The sequence below is a fragment of the Pongo pygmaeus genome, chromosome 6 (assembly GCF_028885625.2).
Source record: "Pongo pygmaeus isolate AG05252 chromosome 6, NHGRI_mPonPyg2-v2.0_pri, whole genome shotgun sequence".
Classification (NCBI taxonomy): Eukaryota; Metazoa; Chordata; class Mammalia; order Primates; family Hominidae; genus Pongo; species Pongo pygmaeus.
In genome coordinates, this window is record NC_072379.2 from 142712414 (window position 1) to 142722048 (window position 9635).

The following is a 9635-nucleotide window of genomic DNA, read 5'->3' on the forward strand; positions in this document are numbered from 1 at the left end:
AAAGCCTGCAGGCTGGAGTCTGAGTCTTCCAAACAGCAAAGATGGTGGCTCTCCCTTCCCCCTGGGGGCTCTGTCTTAGGGAGACAGCAGAGCTCTGTCCATAGAATATGGGTAGGAGGGTTGGCTGGAGTCCTAGGTGGGAGTGGCTGGAGGCCCCAGCAGGGAAGTCCTCCCCAGCATGGAGGAATGGATCAGGGTCCCACCTAAAGAAGCAGCCTGGCCACCTTCTGGCAAAGCAGCTGTGTGTGCTGGGGGAACCCTTCCTCCTGGATCATTTTGGCTCTCCAAAGCCCACAGGCTGGAATGGCTGAGTTGATCAAACAGCAGAGATGATGGCTTACCCCTCTCCTGGATCCTCCATCCCATCTCAGGCAGGCACTACCCTGTTGCTGGTGGTTGGCTGGAATTCCAAGCCTGTGGGTATTAACTTATGAGGTGCTGTGGAAGTGAGGCTTACAGACCGATGCTGCTCAGCTCCCTGGATTCAGCCCCCTTTCTAGGGGTATGCACTGGTCTCTGGCCTTGCCTGAGCTGCAGACACCCTTGTCAGGGATCCCAGGGCAGGAGTATGTAAAGCTCTTGGGTCTCTGTGTGTGTCTGAGCAGCTGCTCTGCAGAGACTTCACACAGCTCTGTGTTTGGAACCAAGGCCCAGATGGCATGGGCCCATGAGGGGGCCTCCTGATCCATGTGTTGCAAAGATCCATGGGAGAAGTGTGGTTTCCCGGAATCACACAATCACTCACTGATTCCCTTGGCTGGTGGTGGGCAGTTATTTTCAGTCTGGTCCAAAAATGATGTTTTAATATATCTTAGACCAAAGGTAAGAACATTGTAAGCATTAGTGAGTATCAAATGAGGTAATGTGTAAAAAAACCCTTTGTAAACACATTATCTAAATGAAAAAGCTTTGTATGAAGGATGAGAGATGGAAAACAGAATCTAATGAAACACACATGACAACAACTTAACCCAAGTCTTTCTAATAGGTTTGGGAGATTGTGACTGCAGGGCAGAGCAGTTGGATGCCATCCTCTGGCTCTCTGGTTGGAACCCTACTCTTCTCTTTCTTTCATTTCTTCTGTGGCCAGAAGAAGTCACTGTAGAAATTGCCAAGAACAGAAGCTGGCCCTGATACCTACCTAGCTGCTGAGTTCCTGAGCTCTGCACCTGGGAGCCCATGGCTTTCCACAGAGCCTGTTTCTTTTGTCAGCACTGTCAAGAACCAAGCTTTGGTGACTCCTGAGTGCTCCTGATATTTTCACAACTGAAAGGAGTAAAATGCAAAAGAGAATCATAGGAAAGAATAAAACCTGGATGGAACTTTTAGGATTATCATTTCAACCTTGTCATCTTCCTCAAGAAATGAGGAAACTGAGGCTCAGAGAGCAAGGGTGATTGACTCAGGGTTATTGGCTAGTTAGGAGCAGGACTGGAACTGATCTGGAATCCGAGGATCACAAGACCCATTTTCTTCCTGCGACATCCCACTGGGTGATCACTCATGGGCATGGGGAATGTGTTACAGTGGCTAGTGAGGGAAGCACAGGACAAGTTTAACTTATAGGTGAGGAGGAGGATGCCAACAAAGGCTTAGTGTTTGGGATGTCATTCCAGGAGGTCCAGTGGGAGGCCTTGGACTGACACCAGACTTTGTGGGAAACCAGGTTGAAGAGTGCTTGGCAACGGCCAGTGGCCTGGAGGTCCAGTTCACCAAATCAGTTTTCCTCTTTTAGTTTTATCTGCAAAAGGGAAACACCCACCCCATGGTTTTAGTAAGGGTATGAATCTCACACACCTGGACTTTCTACTTTTTCTGCAGCCAGGAGGTAGAGCTGGAAAAAAATCTCTACCAAGTCAGACTCCTTTGCTTCTCTTTTCTCACTTCTAACAAACTAACTGAAAGGTAGAGAGGGCGTTTTCTCTTTTTATTGTATGCTTTTCTAGTTTCTAAACTGAGCCTGATATCTAGAGTTGGGGGACTAACTGACTGACTGAACATCACACTGAGTAGTGGCTTCTTAAAATTCACCCTCTCATCTAGGTGGTGGAGGAAGCCAAAGAACTATAATTTGTGAGGGAAACAGGGGTGGGAATCCTCAGAAAATCCTTTCCCTTATTGGCCCCCACCTTATCTGTTCCCAGGGTTTGTATTCCTTTGTGCTGAGATCTCATTCTGAAAGAAGTGTGAGCCAGCACATTCTACAGAACCTGTATTTTAAAAGTTTATTCTTATTTTTATGAAAGTAGTAGAATCTTGGTTAAAAAAATTATAAACAGCACACAAAAATTTAAGGAAAATAAAATGCCTCCATCCTTCTTCATTCTTCTCTCCATTATATATTTTACCAGAAGTAATCAATGTTAATATTAGGTTGGTAATATATAGTACAATCATCCATATATTGAAATATACTTTATGGGATTGTATACAATTTTTTTCTTTTATGGTTCATGATTTTATGTCTACCCCAAGAAATCTTTGCCATCCTAAGATCACAAAGATTTTCTTGTTGTTTTTCTAGAAGCTTTATGGTTTTACCTCTTACATTTAGGTTTTTTATCCATTTCATGTTAATTTTGTATATGAAGTGAGGTAAGGATTGAGGTTCATTTTCCCCATTTATGTATATACAAATGTTTTAGCACTGTTTGTTGAAAAGACATACCACAAATTTTGATAGACAGTATTGTGTTTTCATTTTTATTTAGTTCAAAAGATTTTCCAATTTCCCTTTTCATTTTTGCTTTGGCCAATGGGTTAACCAAACAAGTAGTGTTTAATATCTAAATATTTGTGAGATCTTCCAGTTATCTTTCTGGCATTAATTTCAAATTTAATTCTATTGTGATTAGAGACATAGTCTGCATGATTTCAGTCTTTTAAAATTTCTTGAGATTTGCTTCATGGCCCAGTGGATTATCAGTCCTGATGAATGCTCCATGTGCACTTGAAATGGATGTGTGTTCTGCTGACGTTGGATGGAGTGTTCTATAAATGTCAGCTAGGTCCAGTTGGTTGATAGCATTGTTCAAGTCTTCTATAACCTCTGTATCCTTACGGATTTTCTGTCTACTTGTTCATTTACTGAGAGGCAAGTGTTGAATTATTCTACTCGAATTGTGTATTTTTTTATTTTTAATTTTAGACAGAATCTGGCTCTGACATGCAGGCTATGGTGCAGTGGCGCAATCACAGCTCACTGCAACCTCTGCCTCCCAGGCTCAAGCAATCCTCCCACCTCAGCCTTTGCAGTAGCTGGGACCACAGGCATGCATCACCATGCCGGGCTAATTTTTTAATATTTTGTAGAGGCAGTGTCTCACTACGTTGCCCAGGCTGGTTTCGAACTCTTAAGCTCAAGAGATCCACCTGCTTTGGCCTCCCAAAGTGCTGGGATAACAGGCATGAGCCAATGGGCCTGGTCTGATACCTTTTTAAATTTTTGTCCTTTTTTTGCTGCATATATTTTGAAGCTCTGCTGTTGGATGCTTATACATTCAGGAGGTCAAGCTTACTATTATTTTATTTTACAGTGCCTAAACTATTGTTAATTCCATCTAGTGAAATTTAAATTTTATGTATTTTATTTTTCATCTTTACAAGTCTTATTTAGTTACTTCTGTTTCTAGGCCTGTATTTGTTGACCAATCTGTTCCATGTTATGAATCTTATTTTCCTGTTTTTTTAAGGTCTAGTAATTTTTTTATTGAATGTTGTAAATTAGAAATCTTAAGTTATTTAATACTTGGTTTTGTTGTATTCTATTGAAGCATTTTAGACTTTTTCTGACAGTTACTTGTAAATTAGTTTGATGCTTTTGATTTTTTTAAAAGCGAATTTAGGGTAGGTCTATGGCAGTCTTTTTCTAGGGCTACTAATTTTGCTCAACTTCTAAGACGTAGCATCTTTGCAACTCATATGGAGTGCTTTGTATATTCAGTAACGTTTCTTCACTCTGGCCAAAGAGTGCTAAAATGAATCCTGGCCCCGTAGGAGTTCTGGGAATTGTTTGTTTTATAGCACTCCAGCAATTTTTCTTTCTTTGGAGGTTGTTTTTTTCTCAGTCTTATAGGGTTTCACACTACTCACATACGGATTGGTGTTTAGCCAAGGACTCAAAGACTGATTTCTGGAACCATTTTCCTGTGTAGCTTATTTTTCCCTCTAATCTCTGCATCCTTCACTGAGTAAGATTTCCAGGTCTGTTTAAATTCTCTCTCTTTGTGCTACAATCTGGATATTGCCTCCTGGCAGAAAGTCTGGGTGATTGTAAGAATCACCTCATTATTTTTCCTTCTCACAGGAATCACAGTTTTGTGCTGTTTTTTTCATATCTGAAAACAATGTTTTTAAACGGTTTTCCAGTTTTCTAGTTGCTTGTGGTAGCTGGGTAATTCTGTCCTGTTACTTCTTCACATCTGGGAGTAGAAGGCCTGTATTATTTTTCAAAATCGATTATTCTATATTCTTAGAGAGTTCTTTCACTTTATCTTTCAACCATCTTACTGATTTTTTAAAAAAGATTTCAGCAATAAGAACGTCCTGTTTAGCCGGGCGCGGTGGCTCACGCCTGTAATCCCAGCACTTTGGGAGGCTGAGGCAGGTGGATCACAAGGTCAGGAGATTGAGACCATCCTGGCCAACATGGTGAAACCCCGTCTCTACTAAAAATACAAAAAATTAGCCAGGTGCAGTGGCAGGCGGCTACTCAGGAGGCTGAGTCCCGGCTACTCAGGAGGCTGAATCCCAGCTACTCAGAAGGCTGAGGCAGGAGAATGGCGTGAACTTGGGAGGCGGAGCTTGCAGTGAGCCGAGATCTAGCCACTGCACTCTAGCCTGGGTGACAGAGTGAGACTCTGTCTCAAAAAAAAAAAAAAAAAGAAAGAAATACCCAAGACCAACTCTTGCCTCTTCTACCTTCTGGTAGTATGATCTTTCTCAGAATAATTAAAAGCACCATGTTATAGTATCACCCCTCTTCTCTTATTCTTGACTGCCCTTTTAGTCTCTTGAGAATTGCTTTCTCCAGTTGTTTATGGGATACAGTCTGCAGAGCAATGTCTCAGCTGCCTTAAAAAGCAGAAGTCCAAAGCAGAAGGACAAGTGTTATGTTCTTTGATTAGTAGTATCCTTGGGTTTCTGTGAATTATTTGGATATTAGGAAAAAGTCCTCTCAGGATATAGTAATTCACTGGATGATTATATTTTAAACATTTTTACAAGTGTTTATCTTTCTTGGTGTTATCACATAGCTTGTATTAGAGTTAAGATCTTTCTGGGGGATCAGATGACATTTTAACTAAAAGTCAGAGCATGAATATCTTTTTAAGATTATTTTTGAGTCAGGGTCTAGCTATGCAGCCCTGGCTCAAGCTCAGTGGCATGACCGCAGCTGACTGTAGTTTGAACTCCCGAGTCAGGCAGTCCTCCTTCTCAGTCTCCTGAGTAGCTGGGACTGCAAGTGCACCACCACACCCGGCTAATTTTTTTTTTTTTTTTTTTTTTTTTAACTAAGTCTCGCTGTGTCGCCAGGCTGGAGTGCAATGGCGCAATCTCAGGTCACTGCAATCTCTGCCTCCTGGGTTCAAGTCATTCTTATGCCTCAGCCTCTTGAGGAGCTGGGACCACAAGCACGTGCCACCACACCCAGCTAATTTTTGTATTTTTAGTAGAGACGGGGTTTCACCATGTTGGCCAGGATGGTCTCGATCTCTTGACCTCATAATCCATCCACCTCAGCCTCCCAGCAGGCTAATTTTTAAAATTTTTATTTTTAGAGACAGGGTCTTGCTATGGCGCTATGGTGTTCAAGCTAGTCTGAGGCTTTTGATAAGTATAATTAAAGTATCCACTGTCAATATTTTCTTTGTGAATTAAATAGCTTAATATAGTTTATTATTTTAGTTTGTATTTCTTTGTTGTTGGGACTAAATATTTTTTCATATGCTAAATGTTATAGAACAAGTTCTACCTTTGTATTTATTTTATTTCTCCATTTTTCTGTTTGCATGTTCTCCATTTTCCTATTGATTGGTAAGTGCCCTTTAAATTAACGTACAGTGAAATTGACTTTTGGGGGTGTATTAGTTCATTTTCACGCTGCTGATAAAGACATACCCAAGACTGGGAAGAAAAACAGGTTTAATTGGACCTACAGTTCCACATGGCTGGGGAAGCCTCAGAATCATGGCAGGAGGCGAAAGGCAGTTCTTACATGGCAGCAGCAAAAAATGAGCAAGAAGTAAAAGCAGAAACCCCTGATATACCCATCAGATCTTGTGAGACTTATTAACTACCATGAGAATAGCATGAGAAAGACCAGCTACAATCAACAGAACTGAAATAGTAAGTATTGGTGAGGCTGTGAAGAAATTGGAATCCTTGTTCATTGCTGGTTCTTTGCTGGTGGGAGTGTAAAATGGTTCAGCTGTGGTGGAGAACAGTTTGGCAGTTTCTTAAAAAAGTTGAACTTACAATTATCATATGACCAAGTGCTTCCACTCCTGGGTAAATATTCGAAAGAATTGAAAACAGGTATTCAAACAAAAATTTGTACATGAATGTTCATAGTAGCACTATTCACAATAGCAAAAATGTAGAAACAATTCCAATGTCCGCTATCTGATGATTGAATAAACAAATGTGTTATATCCATACAATGGAATATTATTCAACCATAAAAAGAAGCGAAGCACTACTACATAACTACAATATGGAAAGACCTCAAAAACATTATGCTAAGTGAGAAGTTAGACACAAAAGGCCACATACTGCATGATTGATTCCCTTTATATGAAATGTCCCAAACTGGCAAATCCATAGAGACAGAAACCAGGTTAATGGTGGTCAGGACTGCTTACAGTGTGTGGGGTATCCTTTTGGGGTGTTGAACGTGTTTTGGGGCAGATAGAGATGAGGTTGCACAACACTGTGGATTCATTGACTAGATGTCAATGAATTATCCACTTTAAAATGGCAAAAACTGTGAATCATGTGATATGTGAGCTTTACCTCAATTAAAAAGTTTTAATAGCAGTTTTAAAGGGTGCTCTTCATTTCCTGTTTTTCAACCCTTTAGCTTTGTTGCAACAGATTGAGTAAAAGTTTGAACTGTTTTCAATTTATGTTTTTTCGTTGCTATTGTTTCTTTGCTTGTTTTGGTTTGTTTGTTTTCTTTTGTGGTCAAGACAAACCAGAGATTCATAATGTTTAGTTAAGGAGATGTTTTAGTCTGATTTTTAAAAGATTATTTTAAACATTTTTCAGAATAAAATCATCACTGCTTTGCTTTATGATCTAGGATTTTAGAGCTCAAAAATGTGTGTATTAAAAGAGTGGAACAAAACTATCCCCAATGAGGAAGCAAGATTCTTTCTTTGCTGAATGCCATGGGTCACTCTAATCATGCATAGCATGGCCTCCCAGTCAGGATGAGCTCTGAGCACAGCCCTCGATGTTCACAAGGGGATATTCTTAGACCTGACTGTGTACAAGATGTTTGTTTGAGGTCCCGCATATCTGACTTTCTGGCCAGCAATTTGCCACCACTGCAAATTTGAAAGGGAAACAAGCAGAGGGATGCTCACGTGACTGGCACACAGCCCAGTCACACTCATCAGAGCTGAGAGATCATTACTGTGACTTTGGCTCCAAACCCATGGGTGAATCCCCCACCCTAGTGAGCTGGGCTGGATGGACCATGTGTGAGTTACTAGGGTGGCCTTTGCACCTCTGACTTAAGGCCTATGGGCACAGTGAATTTTGTAACTTAAAGCTTTCTTCCCTCCTTTTCTCACTTACTACAGAAACATATATTTAAATATTTTTACCAAGAAATAGACTTTCTTGGAAGACATTTTGTGCACTGCCCTGACTTCTAATTTAATCTTTCTTCCTAATTCATATACACTGGTATATCTTTTCTTCTCCCTCCCCCTTTCTTTCATTTGAGAAAATGAATATATTTCATTTAACTTTCTGTAGGGTGCGTGTATTTTTAAGTTGTTGTAATTCACATTGGGAATAAGGCGTGGGCCAAAGATAAAGTCCGGATAAAATCCATTTTTCTATTACCTCAAAAGAGAGTAGTACAGATTGTGGTCCTCCCACCTGTTCCCTTACACACACATATACACATGCACACACACACACATGCACACACACACAGATGCATACACATACACACACATGCGTACACACGTTATACTGGAGAGCACAGTCCAATGCCCACTGTTTTCAGAGTGAGGCCCTCTTGTTACTCAAACCACTCTCTAATGTTTTAATTCAGAGCTCCTCATCAGAACTCGACTCAGAGCTGCCTTTACATCCTTGTTCCGCAGACTGTAGATGAGAGGATTCAACATGGGGGTCACCACAGCATAAAAGAGTACCACCACCTTTTCCTGCTCAGCTGAGGCCATGGAGCAAGGCTGCATGTAGGTAAAAAGGGGCCATCCCATAGGATATGGAGACCACAGTGAGGTGGGAGGCACAGGTCTCAAAGGCCTTGTGGCGCCCCTGGGTGGAGTGGATCCGCAGGACGGCAACTACAATGAGCGTGTAGGACAGCGAGACGAGGCAGCAGGGCACCAGCAGCACCACCACACTGCAGGCTACTATGACCACCTGATTGAAGGTGATGTCCACACAGGCCAACCTGACCAGTGCCAGTGTCTCACAGGCCACATGGTTCAGCACGTTGTGCCCACAGGTGGGCAGGTGCAGGGTCAGAGCCGTCTCCATAGCAGAATTAGCCAGGCCCACTAGCCAAGAGACAGCTGCCAGTGCCATGCAGAGCCTTGGGCTCATCACTGCTATGTAACACAGAGGGTTGCAAACAGCCACGTAGCGGTCATAGGCCATTGTGGCCAGCAGCAAAAACTTAGTCCCTGCGAGGGCCAGGGAGAAAAAGAGCTGGGTCCCACACTGGGCAAAGGAGATGGTCTTCTTCTCCAGGAGGAAGTGCACCAGCATCTGAGGGACCCCGCTGGAGGTGTAGCAGATGTCCACGAGTGAGAGGTTGCAGAGGAAGAAATACATGGGCAGGTGGAGTCTCACGTCCAGCCAGATCAGGAGCAGGATGAGCCCATTGCCCAGCAGGGTCAGCAGGTAGGCAGCCCCAAATAAGACAAAGAGTCCAGCCTGGATCTGCCTGTCACTGGAGAGACCCATTAGGATGAACTCACTCACCCAGGTTATGTTGTCCCTTCCCAGTTGGGACATTGAACCTCATTTCTTCAATCTAGGTGGTTAGGAGGGAATGCAAAGGTCTTGGAGAAAAGGACATTTGGTTTCTGACACTAAACCAAACTCTGAGAGGTTCTGAAGGACAAAGTCCCTGTTTTGGCCATCCTTTCACATCTAGGACCGAGCACAGTTACAGTTGTGTAGGAGGTAATCTATCAATGTAGAAGGAATGATAGAGAAGAAAGGATGAGAGAAGCAAAGAAAAACTAAGGAAAGACAATAGGGAAATGGAAAAGGAGGGTAGGAATGTGGAAGATAGGAAAGAAAGGAAGGATTCTTCACTGTGGGGAAGCAGTGGGAACTTGAGAACCGTAGGGATGTCCTAGGGTTTCTCAGCTCATTTCTTAATTCTGGATTGAGCTGCTCTTCCTGCTTCTTCTAGGGTC

At 42.2% G+C, this 9635-nt stretch overlaps 1 pseudogene; it reads right to left on the bottom strand.

Moving 5' to 3' along the window:
* Positions 1-8273: 8273 nt before the first annotated feature.
* LOC129041642 (olfactory receptor 2F1-like) lies at positions 8274-9225 on the bottom strand (annotated as a pseudogene).
* Between the last annotated feature and the right edge of the window lie 410 nt (positions 9226-9635).